Here is a 20,792-nt window from a genome sequence, read left to right on the forward strand (position 1 = left end):
ACCTAAGGACTCCCTGCTGATTCCACTACACTCCTCCACTCTACCAACTGAGCTATCGAAGAGATGCAGTGGCATTGCTCTCTGGCAAATACTGCCCAATGTAGTGAAATGTTCCGGGTGATTTAAATCCCACTTCGACATCAAGTTTCCAACTCGTTTCCTTAGTCTTGTTTACCTTGAATTTAAGCCACGAACCAGGATTCTACTGTATAAACTTCCAGGGATATTACAAAATGTTTGATGGGGCATCAATCATTCCAGGCGGAAATTGACTCCTTTTTTTTTCTCGAGGGATCATATTAAACATTTCATTAGTATTGAGAGGAGGATCACATGAGACACAAAACAAACAGTTTCTTTCTGTCTTTATTAGAAAGTAGCGTTTGTGCTACATTCATAATATTTTCGTGGAAATAAAGAAGTTGTAAATTTTAAAATTTATATTTGAAGCGAAATGTGGTTTTGAGTTAAATATTAGCGTGTTCATGTAATTAGTTTGTGTTTGTCATTACTATATATATATATTGCCATGTTACTAGAATTTGTAACTGAAGTTTACTAGTTGTGTTTTTTTATGATGGTTAGACATTTGTTGATTACAATATTGTATACAGTATAATGTATAATTTGAAATACATATTTTTCAGGTGTGAATAATTGTATATTTTAAGAATACATTTCTAAAATAAATCATTGGCTTAATTTACTAGTTTCTACACCTATAAAAATCTTTCTCTGATGTATAATAGACCTTTAACTATATATGTATAATAGTCTTCTAAATTTATCCGTATAATAGAACTCCAACTATTTATGTATAATAAACATATAATCATAGATGTCTAATTGACGTATAACGATATACGTATATTAGAATTTCATTCTAGACCAGTTAAGGAGCACATTTACACGTCTGGTATACGTTTAATAGTCATATATTCTACATCTTTTGCCCACTGGGAAGTGCCGATTTTAACTTGGCAAACCAAGATACACATTTTCTAATGAAGCCTTAATTAAAAGACAGTTTGTTTCTCGAAACATGTTATGTAAAAAAAGAGAAAAACGAAAATATATGGATGGTAATCTTTCAAAGCTGAAGATTTTACTTTTGAAAAATTGACATTTTATGTATGCAGATGCATTCGCTGGTTTTAGAACTTTGCTGTACTTCCTGAATCATTTTCAGTATTGTAACGCTTACGGCCGACAGGCACTGTGTAAAGAGCCGGCGTACCAGAGCAGGTGACGTCACCGCCCTTCCCTGTGATAGCAGGACTACAGCTACTGGGCTGTGGGGAGATCTCTCTCTTTAGCTCACGGGGCTAGGTCACTGCAGAGAGACGCAGAAGTCCCGGGTTCGAGCCTCATTCGGGATGGGGCCGACCAGATGCGGCAAGGGCGCCCGCCTGAGCCCCCGTTGCGTTACATTGGTGTCAGAAGCGGGGTGGGATAGCCCTTCGCCGGGGACGGCGATTTAAGCGGGGGAGAGTGTAACGCTTACGGCCGACAGGCACTGTGTAAGAGCCGGCGTACCAGAGCAGGTGATGTCACCTCCCTTCCCTGTGATAGCAGGACTACAGCTACTGGGCTGTTGAGAGATCTCTCTTTAGCTCACGGGGTTAGGTCGCTGCAGAGAGACGCGGAAGTCCTGGGTTCGAGCCTCAGTCGGGATGGGGCTGACCTGATGCAGCAAGGGCGCCCGCCGGAGCCCCCGTTGCATTACAGTATTATAAAGTGGGTGTAGATTTTTCTTTCAGGTTAGGACGCGAGTGTGTACATGTGTTTGATTTTCATTTCACTGATTCTCATTGAAGATTTGGGAATTAACGACGAAAGAATCAGTTGCCTGTGAAAGCAGAAGGTTTGGTTCTCAACGATCTTGAAGACACGCCCATGTAGAGCAGCGTGTGATGATTCGTACTATAAAAGACCAAGTGCTCAAAGTGACGTCTGCGTTTACCGTTGAAACTTTTCATCTCGGGCGCACTTTTAGAAAGCAAAGATGGAGCAGTTGTGTTGAATCACACTATGACAGCTGTCAGCAGAGTGGCGCAGCGGAAGCGTGCTGGGCCCATAACCCAGATGTCGATGGATCGAAACTATCCTCTGTTATGTGCACGATTGATAAGCACACCATCAATTTAATGAAGTGCATAAAATCTGTTTTTTTTCCTCTCGTGTGTATGAAAGCTTCACACTTACGGTACTCTTTCATCTTTACCAATAGCAGATGCCCAAATGTATCTTTGGTTGTTCTGCTATCCTTCATAGTTTCCTCAATTCCTTCAAATGAACATCCATATCAAAGCAATTATGTATATATATTACAATTAAGGTACATCTTAAAAATATCAACGCACATTTGTATAATGCTCATTTAATAATGATTTCAAGGATTGTCAAGTTCTCCAACAAATCTGTGTTCTAATTTTAAAATATTTTTGCTAAGGATACAACGGGTGTATAAATGAATTCTCCCAACAGCCAGTTAAAGAAAAATTCCACACGTGAAGATGGTTTTCTTGGACATTGACTTAGGTACTTATTTGTTTACTTGTTGTAGTTGCACACGAGTAAAACACAAAGATTTCCTGCAACATTCAAGAGGGTTTGCGACGAAATCCCTTCAATTTTTAGCGGAGATTATGTTTACATCATCACAATCTGAAGCGCGTCCCTGAGTGCGTTTGACCCACCAGCCCTTTGTTTAACAGCTGCAGAGGGACACATTCCCGTTGCTTTTCACAAATCACTGGCATTTTTTTGCAGCATTTCTTCTGTCCTGAGAAGCAAGATTTGTATTTTATCTTTCAGAAGTTGTATGAATTTCTTGAAGTTCAGAAACAACTTGTTCCAGAAAAGAAATGAACACTTGCTTCAAAGTAAATCAAGACGTATGTGTCTCTTGCTGTGTGTGCTCTTATCTGTCCATCTCTCTCTCCTCTTCTCTCTGGCAGTCTGTGCAGAGTATCTGAAGGGGATGTAACACCACTTGGAAAAGAAGACAAATTCTCAGGAACAATTCTCAGGAAAATTCTCAGGCAGAATAAAAAATCATTATTCTCTTCTCAGTCAGATTCACAGCTCAGACTCACACTCAGACAGGATCTCAACTCCGTACTGCTCTCTATCCTCACAATCCAGAACCAGAAGATATTCAGACAATCAGTGCTGCTACATGAACAATATCAGACAGAACAGCCTGGACTCATGTCACATTTCCCCCTTTTATCCTTCCTCCCAGCCCTCTTAGAGACATAAAAGAGCTCCTGGTTCTCCTCTCTGTGAACTGGGCTCAGGGGTCACTGATCTGGCAGTTGTGGGCTCTGTTCCAGGTCGAAAGCAAGAAGGTTCTATTAACGCTTTCCAGGACTTCCAGCCCTTCAGTATTACTTTCTTTACTGTATGTCAGCCTCCCAAAATGTTTATAAATGCTTTATAACACACATGAGTGTGGAATTATCTTATTATTTATATATAGTATTTATGTAATAAACACCAGTAGTGACAATATGATCAGGATATTGATTATTTGTAGCCGATGGTCCTGTCTACAATAGCGACCATTTGACCAGTCTGTAGCTCTGGGCAGTGGGACTCAGATCACACAGAAGACCTGTGTCACGAACAGTTCTTTCCGGGCCCTATGCGGACGACGCAATCCAGAATAGTGAAGACACAAGGGGAAAAATATCATGCAGGAGTCGGTCAGGAGACAGGGGGGTGTGTCCATGCAGTGCTAGTGTCCGGGGGGAGTGAATCCAGGGCGAACAATCCAAGGGTAAATCCAGAGGAGGAATCCAAGACGAGAGGTTAAGTCCAAGACCAGGGGATCCATCCGTAGTTAAAACCAGAACCGGGTCGGGACCGGCGGGGCAGGGAATCAGGACCAGGAAACTAAAACCATAACGGAGCCAGACTCAGCAGGACCCCGGGCTCTCACGACACGGAAATCAATGAGAAGCCAGGAGTGAGGTCAGCGTCTGGCTTTTAAGGGGGACCGGGAATAGGGAACAGGTGCAGACAATGGGAAGGAACGAGGAAGGGCTGGAGCTCCCTTAAGAGGAGGGGTTAGCGATCGTGACAACCTGTCTGTGTGTGATCCCACAGCAGCCCTGGGATTCAGCTACTCTCACAAATGTCTCACAGACTGTCTTATAAATTTACAATTAGATGAAGTCATGTAACAGTTTAACAGATAATTTAAATAATCAGACAGCAGTTTTGGCAGTGGATACATCTCCACATGGGGGAAAGGGATAGTAAAATAGTAAGGAAAATACAAAAGAAGAAACTGAAATATATGCGCTCACTGTAAAGTACGAAGAGGTGGTCAGACAAGCAAAACAGCTTTGCGGATAATGTGAAGTGACATTGTTTTGTGTCAATCAGCTCATGGATTCAGCTTCATGTGCCTTAAGCTGTGCATGCCTTCATGAAGACTCTCTTTAAGATGATTGCACCTTTCATTGTCAAATCGCCTTCTTTGCATACAAAAGTTGCACCAATACTAAGAGAAAGGATGAGGAATGGCTTTTATCAAGCGATTGCAGTGTTTGTTTGACTGAGGATCCTTGTGTGCTGAACTGGCCTCTGGAGAAGTGTAGTGCAGTAAAACAGAAGGTTTGTGTCACTCAAGATTGTTACAGAACAGAACAATACAATTACAATACTTTTGTGAGAGTAAATATTACTGGTGCATCACAGTTCTTATAATGGTGAAAACAGGAGCACCTTCTCTACATTTTTGACTGAAGTATTTAAACGGAAAGAAATACTATCACTATGCAATTCATAAATGCAATTGAGCTCCTCTAAATGTTCTAGTCTGATGAAACAATGTATAGAATTAGGTGACAATATCGGAATTCATTCAAATGCACAAGATTAATTTTCAGCAACAAAAAAAGTGCTCGGAAATATTTTACAAGAATGAAACCTTACATTCACCTAAATAAACATTCACCCTCTACATTAGCAGAGAACAGTAGGACAGAAGGTTAGTGTCACTGGACACTGCATCAGAGAGGCCGATCTCTTCTCCCTCATTATGCAGGCTTACCCACTCATGATGAACTGTCCTCCAGCGATTCTCAGCTGCCATCATCGACTCAGACATGACGTTCATGTACATATTATACCTTAATATGACACTGCGTTACAATGATTTGATCAAAACAACTGGTGAATAAATAATAATCAAATATTTTTTTCCTTTCTTTTAGTAGCTAAAGACCAAAAAAGAAGCATTTATTCTTTTCCTCTCCTACCAGCCCTTACAAGTCACCCAGTTTTTAGTTTAGAGCTGGATTAAAGCTCCAGTCTCTTTGAGGGTTGAGTTGGAATCCCACAGCTGCCAAATATCTCCAACTATCTCAGTGTTAAGAAGCAAAAAAACTCACATTTGCTGCAGAAGGAACAGGAGAATTCGTGCCATTCAGCCTTCTAGCGTGATGTCATTTTCTCATTCTCGTTTTTAGATGCTTGTGATCGAATCTATGATCCTTATGAGTGTGGTCACCCTCCATAAAGGTAGCACAGATACAACGTGCCACGTTTACAGAGAATCACATTAATTACAGGTCAGAAGAAGGCGACAAAGTGTCCGCTAGGCAGTTCAGCGATTTCAATGGTGTTCTCTGTTGTTTAGGTCCAGAATGACAACCAGGAAACACACAGTGTCAGGCATCAAAAAGACTTCCCAAAACCCTGATCCTCTCCTTGATCCAGTGATGGCATCCAGACATTTCCTGCAACACAGCCAGGATACGGTCTTTAACAACATGAGTGAAAAGCTAATTCCCAACCTTTGCAATCCTTTGCCAACAAGGACTGCATGTGCTCAGTGTTAAATGCACTGTTCATTATTAATAATAATAATAATCTTTACATTATATAGCGCTTTTAAAGGTGGCTTTTCAAAGCACTTTACAGAATGACAACAATAAAGTTAAAAAAATACACAAGATAAGCAGGATGAGAATACACAGTTAGAGGAGACAATAGATGGTGGTATTAAATACAGTAGGAACAGAGGGGTAAAGAATAGTTCATTAAAGGCTCTTCTAAAGAAGAGGGTTTTGAGTCTGGATTTGAAGGAGTTTAGAGAAGGTGACTGATATCCTTGGGGATAAAGATCCAGAGCTTTGGGGCAAAACAGGAGAAGGCCCTGTCACCCATAGAGTGTAGTCCAGATGGACTGGGGGACAGATAGGAAAACACAATTAGAAGAGCGAAGGTTGTAAGGTGGGGAGTAGGGCGATAACCCAGACAGGTACTGAGGTGCCAAGCCATGGAGAGCCTTATAGCTGAGCTTGAGGATTTTGAAGTTGACAGGAAGCCAGTGCAAGGACTCCAGGACAGGAGTGATGTGATCACAGTCCAGTGCTAATTTCTTTCTTGTGGCTGCTGGTTCATTTTCAACTGTGGACTCTTAAGAAGTCCTGTATTTGACTTGATCAACACCAATCCCTAGAGGATTTCGAAAGGTTCAATAAAAATGACACATGACTCTGGTAGGACTCGAACCCACAACCTTTGAATGACTTCATTCTATCGAGGCCTAGAAGTCCAACGCGCTCTCCATTGCGCCACAGAGCCAGCTGTATGAAAAAGTGTTTGCCCCCTTCCTGATTTCTTATTTTTTTGCATGTTTGTCACACTGAAAGTTTTAGATCATCAAACAAATTGAAATATTAGACAAAGATAACACAAGTAAACACAAAATGCAGTTTTTAAATGAAGGTTTTTATTATTAAGGGAAAAATTAAACCTACATGGCCCTGTGTGAAAAAGTGATTGAGATTAATCAGTCTGGAAAAGTTTATAAAGCCATTTCTAAAGACCAAAATTACCCCAAGAGCACAGCGAAGACTCATCCAAGAGGTCACAAAAAACCCCACAACAACATCCAAAGAACTGCAGGCTTCACTTGCCTCAGTTAAGGTCAGTGTTCATGACTCCACCATAAGAAAGAGACTGGGCAAAAATGGCCTGCATGGCAGAATTCCAAGACAAAAACCACTGATGAGCCAGAAAACATCTTGATGACCCCCAAGACTTTTGGGAAAATACTCTGTGGACTGACGAGACAAAAGTTGAACTTTTTGGAAGGTGTGTGTCCCATTACATCTGGCGTAAAAGTAACACAGCATTTCAGAAAAGGAACATCATACCAACAGTAAAATATGGTGGTGGTAGTGTGATGGTCTGGGGCTGTTTTGCTGCTTCAGGACCTGGAAGACTTGCTGTGGTAAATGGAACCATGAATTCTGCTGTCTACCAAAAAATCCTGAAGGAGAATGTCCGGTCATCTGTTCGTGACCTCAAGCTGAAGTGCACTTGGGTTCTGCAGCAGGACAATGATCCAAAGCAGGCAAACTTCTATGCCCACTTTGATGCTCTGAACACGGGCAATGCTGAGAAGACCCCAAGTATGCAGGGCGAGTTTGTTCTGAAACTCTCAGAGCAGGACATGCAGAAGACTCTGAGCAGGGTGAAAATCTGTAAGGCTGCAGGGCCTGATGGGATACCACCTCACGTCCTGAAGACATGTGCAGCCCAGCTGACCACAGTGTTTACGGACATCTTTAACTCCTCCGTGTCACAGTCCATGGTCCCCACCTGCTTTAAAAAAAACACTATTGTTCCAACCCCCAAAAAGACAAAAGTGACATGCCTGAATGATTACTGCCCAGTAGCATTAACATCTGTGGTGATGAAATGCCTGGAGAAGCTGGTGTTGTCACACATCAACTCCTCCATCACAGAGTCCCTGGACCCCCTGCAGTTCGCCTACCAGAACAACAGATCAGTGGATGATGCTGTCTCCCTGGCTCTTCATACAACCTTGGAACACCTGGACACTAAGGGACACTAAGAACTCGTATGTGAGAATGCTGTTTGTGGACTACGGTTCAGCATTCAATTCCATCATACCCAGTCAACTGGTGACAAAGCTCAGGGGATTAGGTCTGTGCAACTCTGTCTGCAACTGGCTGCTGGACTTTCTTATCGAGAGACCACAGGTGGTGCGGATAGGCAATAAAACATCAACACCACTCACCCTGAGCACTGGAACCCCACAAGGCTGCTGTCTGAGTCCAAGGTTGTACTCCCTATTTACTCACGACTGCACAGCAAGACACAGCAACAACCGCATCATTAAGTTTGCCGATGACACCACTATAATAGGACTGATCAGTGATGATGACAAGTCCACTTACAGGGATGAAGTTGTACAGCTGCTTAGGTGGTGTCATAGCAATAACCTGGACTTGAACATAAAGAAAACGAAAGAGCTAATAGTGGACTTTCGGAGACACAGGCCATACACTCACAGCCCACTCAGTATTGATGGAAGTGGAAACAGTCACCAGCTTTAGGTTTTTGGGAATTCACATCTCTAAAGATCTAACCTGGACTGTGAACACTGACTCTATCATGAAGAAGGCTCAGCAGCGCCTTTATTTCTTGAGGTGCCTCAAGTGATGGGGGATGCCAATACATGTGTTGGTGAACTTCTACTGCTACACCATCGAGACCATCCTCACCAACGGGATCACTGTGTGGTATGGTAACACCTCTTTGCGAGAAAGAAAGGCACTATAGAGAATGGTCAATATGGCCCAGAAGATCATCAGCTGCGGTCTCAACGAGATTAAACAGCTCTATGAGGACCGCTGCCGTGGTAGAATTCTGGCCATCACAGAGGACAGTCACCACCCCGGGCATGAGCTCTTCACCCCACTGCCCTCAGGCAAGAGATATAAGAGCATACGGACACTTAACACTAGATTCTTCAATAGCTTCTATCCACAAGCAGTGGAATTTTACCACTGAAGGGAAATCTTAGTACCTGAGCATAAAAAGAATAGGAGCATACTGTAACGCGTGTGAAGGCCATAAACGATATTAATTTTGGAACATAAACATACAGTATATGGCTGGTCTCTGTACTTTAAATAAAAAATACACACCAGTATTCCATTTCTCCCTAAACATTTTAAGCTTCGAAGTCTTTAACTAATGTGATACTGGAGTCAACAAGCATACTTTTAGAATTTGATTAAAAGGGAATATAATATGGAATCGCGTATCTAAAGAAATTAATAACAATATAATTATATTCATGTACCGCAACACAAGAATAGTACACGCTGTACATTGTCTATTGATAATGTTTCTGTAGTGCTTTTTCAGCACTCTGCATGTGACCTTGCCGGTGGCACTGTGGGTTAGGCTCCTGACTCCTACCTCACATGCTGTGTGTTTGAATCCTGCTGGAGTCATTACTTTTTTTTCAACAAACATTTCTTTGAAAAAATAAAACATTTCCCTGGGTCAGAGATTAAATAAAACCTCACTCGCACCAAACAAATTTATATTTCTAAATATCACAACATGATCGAATTTAAGTCATTTTAATAACAATGAATAGTCACCTATGTGTTACAATATAAACATTTATATTGATTTAAATCGCGTTTTGATTTAAATCACAAACGCAGGTTTAAATATATGTGTTTTTTGATTCACAATCAGACAAATGCAACATAAATTGATATCTTTGTCTTCTAAGTATCTTAATAAACTTTCAGCATAGCATTCTCCCCGTATAGATTTATTTTTCTTGGGATCCTGGGATCAAACGTGGAAAGATTAGATTGTAATCGATTTTATTTTTTAAATACATTTTAGAAAAATGTAATCTATACTAAAAAGTTGTACACCACCTGCTATAAAGATACATATTGTAATACTTTCGGGTTCGGATAGGACAGACACAAGAACTTAGACTTGCGGAGTTAAAGCAAGTTAAAGCCTTGATTTTATATATCACCTTTAAAAGTGGCATCTCAAAGCAAAGTAAATACCCAACACCGATTGTACCAATCTGTCATGCTAATAAAGCACCTTGAATTGAATTGAGAGAGAGAGAGAAGAGGAGGGCGAGCAAGCGAGAGAGCACAGCCAGGACAGACAGGCAAATAAGATACACTCCACAGACATTCACAACAGCGACATATCATAAAACATTTGCACATATAGTTAAATTATTATTTGTTTTTCAGGAAGTTAAAAAAAACACTTGAATTACTTATCCAGTCTCTCGAAATAAAATTATTTTTCAAGCAATGCAACTAACGTCGGGCAATGTGTTTTTTTAAATCCAACATTGACAGCCACATCTTAAATCTTGTCAGTCAGCTCTTTTTTCTCTATTTGAATTGTGGCAATTCAAACAACCTGGGATAACAAGTGGTCTCAAAGTCACAGAGCTCACAGAGCTTTCACAACAGATGACAATCCCCTTAGTCCTTCCTTAGTCTTCCTGAAATTGTCAGATTATGAGTGAACAAAAGCATTTTATTAAAAATTTAATAAAAAATATTTTTTTAATCGCGTATCTAAGGAAATAGCAGTATAACCTTGTTCATGCAGTGGCATGTTACATTATTAACTTGGGTGTCTCCTCTTGCCAGAAAGCTCTAAATTGCATTTTGAGTGCGGTTTTTGACTTTTTTTTAATTGCAACCCATAAATAAAGCTGATACTGTTTAGACTTTTAATTATTTTAAACTGTATTACAGCAGCACAATGCAACGTAAATTGCAAAAATGCACTTGGAATCTGTCCAAGCCCTGCTTTGTAAGGCATTTTCTTTTACTGTAACGGACATAAAAACTCCCTTGCTTTTAACAGAGCGTTTCATAATTTCTAACTAAGAAAATTATTTAAACTGCTACACTTATCATTCAACCAGAGCTCGAAATATCACAAGGATCCTCAAGAGCACAGCAAAGACTGTATTAAAAGTATACTAGTGACAAACTAGAATACTTTAGATCTTTTTTTCTGATACGGGGAAATCTGATCATGTTTCTCTATAACAATAAAAAAAACATTATTTTACATATCACCTTTATGTGATATCACCTTAGGGACAGCACATACAAGTGTTAATTGCACAATGGACCGCGCAAATAAATTTAAAATAGTCTTCTTTAGGTATGAGGGCAGGAGTGGATCGCAGAAAGCATAATCAGCAAATTAGGAAAACAAAGAACAGGACAGGTGAGACGTGTATCCAGAGAGCGGGTGATCAGAAAAAGGAACAGCTGTTATGCCCAGGTTTTACGCTCTCTCTGCTGAATGAATAAAAGCATTTTATTAAAAACTTGTCTGGGTATTTACTTTGTAATCTGTGGTTTCCATCTACTGTATTGCTTTGAGATGCCACTTTTAAAGGTGATATGTAAAATAAAGTTTTTTATTATTGTTATAGAGAAACATGATCAGATTTTCCCTGGTTCAGAAAAAAGACGATTAAAATCTGTAATCTTTCCACTTGTATGTCATCGGAAAATATAAGAAGTTTCTGCTTTGTTTAAGGATGGTATCAAAAAGTAATCTAACTGGTGAGAAAGCTGTGCTGCTCAAAGCGCTTTACAGGATAAAAACAATAACAACAATAGTGTTAGGCTGGGCAAATGATTTTTTTATAGAAATACAAAATGAGATATAATGATGTGTTCCGGCTAAGACATTAACAAGTACAACCCCCCTTTCTGCGGGAGTGCTGGCTGTGACGAATTAAACCGGTTTCACAGGTATTTTTTAAGTAGAAGGGGGCAAGATTTCCAGCGAAAGACACCTCCCCCCTCCAAAAGTACATTACTTACTAGTTAAGAAAGCTAGGCTCCTCAATGAAATCGCTTTAACATGCTAATGCGTTGGTGTAACAGTCCGGGCGTGGCAAGCTTCTAATGTCAACCCGACTACGGCAAAAGGAACCCTTCTTTCATTGGAAGACAATGAACATATTCTAGCCCTAAATGAATTAATAGCAAACATGGTTTACATAAAAGACATTTTTCCAAGAAAGTTTAGCCTTTGTCACTAATGAAACCACTAAATAAAGACATAAATATAGAAATCTTAAGATTTTAAAAATACATGACTTTGCTAAAATTTATTTAAAAATAAAAACGATTACAAACGCCAGCGGAGAGAGAGAACAGGGGAGGGATGTTGGTTTTGCATTAGGGGATGGGGCTATGGAAATTAGGTCTATTTGGGAATGTGGAGTTACATGTTCTGGTTGTTTGTGAATTATCGTTGTTGAGTATAGAGTGTTGACGTATTGATATTGTGTAATGCTTTATGTTGAAAATTGAGCTGGATTTAGTTTATGATAAAGAGGATAAACTGGGATGGGAGGAGGGTTTGGTTTTGCATAAGGAGCGGGATTATGATAATTGGAGGAATTTGAGTGAGTTTGCGGGCTATTTTTGGATTGTATTACAAATAATTCATACTAGATATTGAGATTTGTTGTGGTTTTGTTGAGATTTAACTCCGCAAGTCTGAGTTCTTGTGTCCGTCCTATCTGAGCCCGAAAGTATTAAAATATGTATCTTTATAGCAAGGTGGTGTACAGCTTTTTAGTATAGATTACACTTTTCTAAAATGTATTTAAAAAATAAAAACGATTACAATCTAATCTTTCCACGTTTGATCCCAAGATCCCAAGAAAAATAAATCTAAACGGGGAGAAAGCTATGCTGAAAGTTTATTAAGATACTTAGAAGATAAATATATCAAGTTATGTTGCATTTGTCTGATTGTGAATCAAAAAACACATATATTTAGACACGCGTTTGCGGTTTAAATCAAAACGCGATTTAAATCAATATAAATGTTTATATTGTAACGCATAGGTGACAGTTCATTGTTATTAAAATGACTTAAATTCGATCATGTTGTGATATTTAGAAATATAAAAGTCAATTAATTGTCCATAATATTGCTATTCTATTTTTTCAAAGAAATGTCGCAGTACACGAATATAATCATATCGTTATTAATTTCTTTAGATACGCGATTCCATATTATATTAGCAGAAAAGCTTTAAAACTACCACTTTTTAACATGCTATTTCACATGTTAGTTAAAGACTTCGATGCTTAAAATGTTAAGGGAGAAATGGAATACCGGTGTGTATTTTTTCTTTAAAGTACCGATTCGTGGAATCTGGCTGGCTGACATCCTTCTGAAGTGGTTCCATAATATCTGGTATACGGAAAAGAAAGCGTTGATAAAAAAGCCTGGATTATCATGTATCTGATACAAGTATCTTTTAATACAGTCTTTGCTGTGCTCTTGAGGATACTTGTGATATTTTGAGCTCTGGTTGAATGATAAGTGTCGCAGTTTAAATAATTTTCGTAGTTAGAAATTATGAAACGCCCTGTTAAAAAGCAAGGGAGTTTTTATGTCCGTTGCAGTAAAAGAGAATGCCTGACAAAGTAGGGCTTGGACAGATTCCAAGTGCTTGTACAAATGTGGTAAAGAAATTATACTTTGAGTTTACAGCTTGTCCAAAGTCATTCATTATTAATACTATTAGTAATATCTTCGGTAAAGGCTTTGATGCATAAATATTTCTGATAAAGGTAGGTTGTGTACTTTTGTCCAACTGAGCAATCTTGCTTTCATAAAATATACCAAATTTTTAATGACTGATGATTAACATGCTGTAATACACAGTTTAAATTTAAAAGCTCAAAATTTATACCGCAAAATACCCCACCCATTTTGAATGGCTGCATCCGTAGGAAGTTTCGGGTCACTTTTTTTGTTATAGATTCAAGCAACCCTAAATACCTTTTCAAGAAACATTTCAGAATCCATGTCACATCCAGTACGATTGCTACACAGGTCTACAGAATACAATCAGAATACTGTTATTTTGAATACAATCAGAATACTATATAAAACACACCGCCCAAAACATTTCTAAAACAGGAATTACACGTTTAGGAATGCGCCCTCCTTTATACATTAAATAAAAGGTCTGAAGCCTGCTCCAAAGAAGAACTATATTCAGAGCTGACAAAGAAGTGATAGGAAACAAAAGTAAGGTGTTGGGAGTGTGGCTGGGTGGTCTAAGGTGCTGGGTTTGTGCTCCAATTTCTTCGCAGGGGTAGGTTTGAATTTCGCTGCTGCTAAGTGTTTGTGGGTTAAGACCATCCTTCTATTGCGAGTTCAATGGGTAAAAACTTTGCTTGACAGTCTGTTGAGAGACTGAATTAGGTGTTTCAAGATAGTCTTTGTTAGCTTAACATCAAGGCAAAAAAAAGCCTCATTTTGTCTTCCCAACAGCAATGCTCTTTGGTCCCTTCAGCGTTATGCAGGGAACAACATCTGCCGTGATCACTTTTCAGAGTCAGTGCGAATCGTAGTGTGCCGTAGTTGTTTTTAAAATTGGTTTTGTCGGCATGCTGCATTTGTCTGTGAAACTTTAATGCTGTGTTTTTTCACGCCGAATCGATGGCAGGAGCAAAGCTTATTCAACCTTTGCACTCAGCGCTCAATCAGAAATACAGTATGTATTACTATTAGTGGCACTGAGGTCACTATGGTGCAATTGAGCGATGTAAGACCAATGGCATAATGGATAACGCGTCTGACTTCAGATCAGGAAATTGTATGTTTGACTCCTGCCTGGCTTTTGTTGCGTTAAAACGATTTACCTTCCTTTATATAAATTAACTGCACCTGAAAGCTATAGAAAACACTTTGGGTAAATTGTCGAAATTCGCATGAGACTGCAGACAACTTAACACTACTGTCTGGAGATCAGCTCCTTCTCTGAGCTCCATTTGAATGAAATCCCGTGGGTAGCAAAGATGGAGAGCAGCTCAGCTTGTGCTCAGTACGGTGCTGAGGGTTCAGTACTGGTGTCATTCTACTCAGCACGAACTGCAGAGGCTCTGAATCAGACCATTTCAATTAGTTTGGTCATTTCAATTAGTTAGGACACTTAATGTAGAATTATTACTTTGCCTGTCTCTTGTTTGTATATAATTTAATGTCTCTGATAACTTAATGTTAGTTTTTAATTTAGTTTTAATTTTACGATGTAGGTTAATGCGTGGACATATGCACGAACACGCGAAATGTCTCACTCCTGATTCAGCTCATGCTCCATAGGAGAGAAGCGATTCCTCTTGCTTCTCGTACAACCATATCAGAACAGAAGCCCGTGTCACCCAGCTCTAATTCAAGAGTGACTCGCATCTTCAGCCCTTTTTTTTGTTCGTGATCATTAATTTCTTTAGTTATGATCAATATTGAACTTTTTTAAAATAAAAATAATCAAACACGCAGGCAGGTTTTTGAAAAGTATTAGGAGTTGACAGGGCGCCCATTTGGAATAGTCGTCAGAAAATGTGAGAAAAGGAAAGTTACGTAAACTCTCACACACAGCATTAGAGATTGGAATCTGATTGTAAAAATGTTACCTGTCTCCCCGTCGGTAATCAAACCCCGGTTTCCCATGTGACAGGCAGGGATACACACCATGACACTAACTAGGAGCGCTTGCTAGCTGTTAGGAGGCATTTACTCTTATGGCTACTACTGTTTCGGGTTTCAACTTTTATTTTCATTCCTTCCAGAGGAGCGCATGAAAACGAGTTTCCATCTGCGCCATCCTCACTCCTGGTCTACTATTGTCACAGCTCCTCCTTGTGCACGACCAACACCCATGGAGTCGGTTCTTTCAGCTTTACTAATTAGGTTTTCAAAGGCTGGAAGTAGGGCACAAGACACACGAACACTAAAAGCATCCTTATCTGCTTTCAGCTGTGAAATGTCATTCATGGAAGCTGAAGAATTTGTTTCCAAGGCAGCGGTTTCAAGCAATTTTGCGTTTTAAAAGTAGAGTAGTGCGTTTCCATTTTTATGCAGGCACACGATGACATAAGGAGATTGTTGTAGCTGGCAGGACTTGAACCTGTGCGGGGAGACCCCGATGGACTTCAAGTCCTTCGCCTTACCCACAAAAACACAGCAAAACTCTTCAAACCAATTGAAGTCTGATTGAACCGCTCCACCAACCTGTCGTTCTGGGGATGCAGCGGGGTGGTCCCCGTCTTAGAGATCCCCAGGCGCTGGCACACACTGGCGAAGACCTGGGATTCGAAGTTACGCCCCTGGTCACTGTGTAACTCCTCCGGCACCCCTAGCCTGGCAAACATCCCCTCCAGTAGTGCATCGGCCACGGTGGGGGCACTTTGGTCCGGGAGGGCATAGGCTTCCGGGCACTTTGTAAAATAGTCCACCGCCACCAGGACATAGCAGTTTCTGGCCTCGGTGCGCGGAAACTGGCCCAAAACGTCAACCCCCACCTGCTCCATAGGAGTCCCCACCTGGTGTTGTTGGAGGGGGGCCCCTTCTGGGCCACACGCACCGCACACGTTCGGCAATACCGCTCCATGTCCCGGTGGCAAAGACCCCAATAAGAAGTTTTTTTTACAGCCGAAATGCCCCACGCCCTTCTGGCCGTGCACCACTTGGAGCACAGCCCCGCGGAGCGACTGTGGCACCACTCGCCACTGATGGTTGCCCGCCAACCCCGGCGCAGCACCCCATCCTTTACCTCCAAGGCCTCCCACAGGGCACAGAGGGCCTTGACGGACTTTGGGTGTGGGGCAGGCTCCTCTCGCATAGGCCGCGCTCCTGCTGCCCTCCAGCAGAGCACCGGCCCCACATCCGCCAAGTCTGACAGACCCACCCCCAGCTGCCCCTCCAGGGCCGTGGCCACGGCACTCGACTCCACCACGGTGCGGACGGCCCCCTCACACTGCTCCCGCTGGGCGCAGTAGCAGCAGTCCGCGGCCTCATAGGGGCTCCACAAGAGAGCGTCAGCATTGAGATGGCGAGATCCCGCACAGTGTACGACAGTGAAGTCGTATTCCTGCAGGACCTCTATCCATCACACCATCTGCCCCTCCGGCTCCTTAAAGTGGAGCAGCCAGGTGAGGCCTGAACAGGTACGGCCTGAAGTGGCGGACCGCCACCATCACCGCCAGCAGCTCGCGACAGGTCACGCAGTAGTTCCGTTCAGCCTTATTCAAAGCCCGACTGTAGTAGGCAACTAACCGCTCCCCATCTGGCCCCTCCTGCGCCAACACCACGCCCACCTCCGAGACACTCGCGTCGGTATCTAGGATATACTGTAACCACTGATCGGGGTAGTCTAGCACGGGGGCCCCCACCAGAGCTTCACGTAACCGACCGAAAGCCGTCTCGCAGCCCGAGTCCAATTTGAAACGGCGGCCCTTGTCGGTGAGGCAGTGCAGTGGGGGAGAGATGCTGGCAAAGTCCCGGTCGAACCTCCGATAATACAAAGCCAACCCCAGAATGCAGCTCTGCGACGGAGCGGGGAGTCGGCCATCCCCTCACTGCAGCAACCTTACCTGGGTCTGTAGCCACCCCTCGCGGTCCAACAACATGTCCCAGGAAGGTCCCCTCCCGCAGCAGGAGCTCTCACTTGTGGGTGTTGAGCCTCAGGACAGCACAGCAGATGCAGGCCAGCACCGCCTGGAGGTTCGTCAAGGCCTGGAACCGGCAGGTCGTCCAGATACAGCACACACTGGTTCAGCGGGACCAATGCCAGCACCCTCTCCATCAGCCTCTCGAAAGTCGCCAGGGCATTGCACAGGCCAAAGGGCATGACAGTAAACTGCCAGAGGCCCTGACCGATGGAAAAGGCCGTCTTTGGTTGAGCATCGGGAGCGAGCGGTACCTGCCAGTAGGTGCAGCGGAGGTCAAAGGAGCTGAAGCAGGTCGACCCTGTGATGTAGTCCAAGGCGTCGTCTATCCTCGGCAGGGGGTAGGAATCTTTCCAGGTGACCTCATTCAGCTTGTGGTAGTTCACGCAGAACCTCCATGAGCCGTCTTTTTTTCGGAGCAGTATGCTTGGCATGAGCCATGTGTCCCGGTGGGATGCAGATGGGCCTAGCGTCGCCAGTGTTGATGTCGTGTTGGACCAGGGCGGCGCGGGTGCAGTCCTCATCCCTTGCCGCAAAGAGGTCCTCTTTTTGGGCGAGTAGTTCCTGGAGCCGCTGCCGCTGGTCCCAATCGAGGCCCTCGTCGCTTCACTGGTAGAGGTCCTCAATGGCGCGCCTCGCTTCCACGCAATGCTCAGCCCCCGCCACAGCCACCGCCGCCTTGTCACAACCCCCGGGTGATTCAGGGGCAGGATCCGGCACACTCGCTCCCCGGCTCGCAGGCCCGGTCCGCCCCGGCGACTGCCACCGCCACTGCCTCTTTTTCCCCTGGCTCCGGCAAGCCCGCGTCCCTCGGCCTTCGCCGGGCCTGACCTCCACCACGTGAAGTCGCTCTCCCTGCCACACCAACTCCTGCCGGCCCAAGTCCAAACCGGTCCCCACTCCCTGCAGCAGGTCCAGCCCCAGGATGCAGTCCTCCTGGATGGGTGCAAGGTAGCAGGCGCACCGTCGCTGTACCCAGACGGAAGGCAAGCACCTGTTTCCCTGTTTCGGCACGGCTCCTCGGGTAAGAGGGCCTTGAGAAAGGCCTGAAGAGCCATCTCCCGCTGCGCCTCCCGGGGGAAAACCGGGTATCCTCAGCGGGCGAGGAACATGACATCAGTGGCGACCGGGCCCAGCCGGAGAGCTGCTGCCAGCGCCGCGTATTCACCTTAGTCCTCCTCTGGGACATCCAGGAGAACCTAGCAGGCCACTCCTTCCAGCGCCGCTGCCAGGTGGCCGGCCATCTCTGCCCGGTTCCAGCCATTTGTCTGGGCCGCGAGCTGGAACTGCGCCTCGTAGGTTTCCCATGCGCTTCCCCGTCGTAGCGACTGGGTCGCACCCGCGCTGGCGGGTGTGGGAATAGCTGGCCGACTCCGGCAGGGAGGGCATCTTCTCTCTTGGGCATCCACTGGGCAAGAGTAGTGGGCAGTCGCCCCAATTCTACCAGCGAGACCACTACTGGGTAGCCCTGGTAAGGGCTGTGGACACCTGTCGCACCCAGGAGTTGCTCAGGCTCTGTATGTGCGCTGCCGGTGGGTTCAGTCTCTTTTAGGGTTAGCCGGCGCTTGACAAAATCAGTGAATGTCTGCCATGGTCTGTCCATCCTGCCCGCTTCTGACACCAATGTAACATTTTTCAGGTTCCCTCAGGACAAAGGACAAGTGGAGACATGATCGTAAACCAAGCGACGGCTTTATTCTCCAAACAAAACCACACAAAAACCAAACACAGGCTATACACACATGAGGAGACCGACAGAACACTTACACATGGTTAGGGTGGTAACTCGTTAACTTCGGGCTATACACTTATAGAGCTATACAGGACACTAAAACTACTATCACAATATTTACGTATGCAGATACATATCATCCTGCTGACCCTCAGACTCCCCCCGGCTACAACTCCCAGCCTGCTTTGCGGTACTATGAGTGCCTAGGTGCGCTTCCTCCTCACCACTGGGCGAGGGCGTTAAGGTATTATGCTATTGGCTTGTTTGTTTATTACCAAATAGATTCACCGCTGTAAAAGTAAACTTCATAGTTGTGTTCAGAGGCTATTGGGAATCTTTTGCGTTTGCAACGTTTTTTAGGAACACGTATTTTGTTTGTGGCAATGTACACTTTGTAGTGTTAAACGGGGACTGCTGCCCCAGTGTCTCCAACCAGTTATTAAATCTCCGTCTCAGAAGAAATTATTGAGGGTACTGCAAAATGTGAGAAATTCCGAGACCTTCACAAATTCGTGAACGTTGTGCAAGTCCTGTATGGTCGCCATGTTTGTGGAGATCAGCGCAAGGCTGCTCTCATCACGGGTGAGAGGTCGCGAGAATTGTGATGTAGGGGCTGCCCTTCCTGCTGGGGTCAGTTGTAATGAACTGAAAGCAGCACCCCAAACTGGAATTCAGCCTTAAGACCAGAAGCAACAAATGTGGCCGCTGAAATTAGCCCACTGTTTAACTTGAATTGCCTTTAGTGTTGACAGCATGAAGTCTGCAGAATAATTTCTTGCTTAGAATGTTTTTTCTTTCCATTTACAATGATTTTTTTTCCTTTTGTCTGTTTGCATATCATACATCAGCTCCACTGTTATACTCCTGTTTTTTAAATTATTTCATAAATTTTCTCCTGTGATTCCTCATATGGTTACCTTATATTTCTTCATTAATTATGGGTTTTCTTATCCATTCAGCCCTGTTTGCTGGGTTGTTAGATGGTCTAATTTCCAGTTTCGTCTCCTATGTGTTCCGATCATCTGATCGCAGCTCGTCTGAAAAAGGTCTTTATACCCTGTATCATTCACACCACACAGTGTTGCAGACAGTAGCTGTGGTCACCCACTTTATCTGTCTCTGGAGCTGTAATCGAGAGCATTATCAGATATGGTATTTCAGTGTGGTTCGGTCATCTATCAGTTCATTTTAAATGGCAAATGACCCGCCTCATCCAGACAGCTTTCAAGGTCAAGGGAGTGAAACAGCAGCCCTCCCCGCAGCCCATCTTTGAAAAATCCCTAATCAGACAGACAGGAACAATGATATCAGATCCTTCCCACATCCTCAACCCTGAATACCAACTTATTCCTTCGGGCAAACGTTTCAGGGTTCCCAAAGGTAAGTGAAACGGATACAAAGATTCCTTTGTTCCACTATGCATTACAGCTGTCAACACAATAATGTCAAGGATAAACAATTTTGACTCTTACAACATGTTATGTTATGTTATGTGTTCTACTGTACATGTGCAATAGAATGATGTGCAGTGTTTTTCTTATTTTTTGTAATAGTGTAATGTGCAATGATTTTATTTTCTTCTCTCTTTTTGTGCATGCTATTTAAATGTACAGGAGTGCTGGGTGTCCATACAAAATTCCTTCAGAGGACAATAAAAGTCTTATCTCTTTGCTGGAATTTTTTTTTGCCCATCTGTTGAGAGAATTGAAGTGCGA

General features: G+C 43.2%; 1 non-coding gene across 1 annotated transcript; it reads right to left on the reverse strand.

Moving 5' to 3' along the window:
• Positions 1-6,510: 6,510 nt before the first annotated feature.
• On the reverse strand, positions 6,511-6,603 carry trnar-ucu (transfer RNA arginine (anticodon UCU)). The gene is made up of 2 exons: positions 6,567-6,603; positions 6,511-6,546 (listed from the first exon to the last, which is right to left on the reverse strand). It is a non-coding gene; the product is annotated as a tRNA-Arg (tRNA).
• Between the last annotated feature and the right edge of the window lie 14,189 nt (positions 6,604-20,792).

Source organism: Lepisosteus platostomus, chromosome 5, assembly GCF_059453375.1.
Source record: "Lepisosteus platostomus isolate fLepPlt1 chromosome 5, fLepPlt1.hap1, whole genome shotgun sequence".
NCBI lineage: Eukaryota > Metazoa > Chordata > Actinopteri > Semionotiformes > Lepisosteidae > Lepisosteus > Lepisosteus platostomus.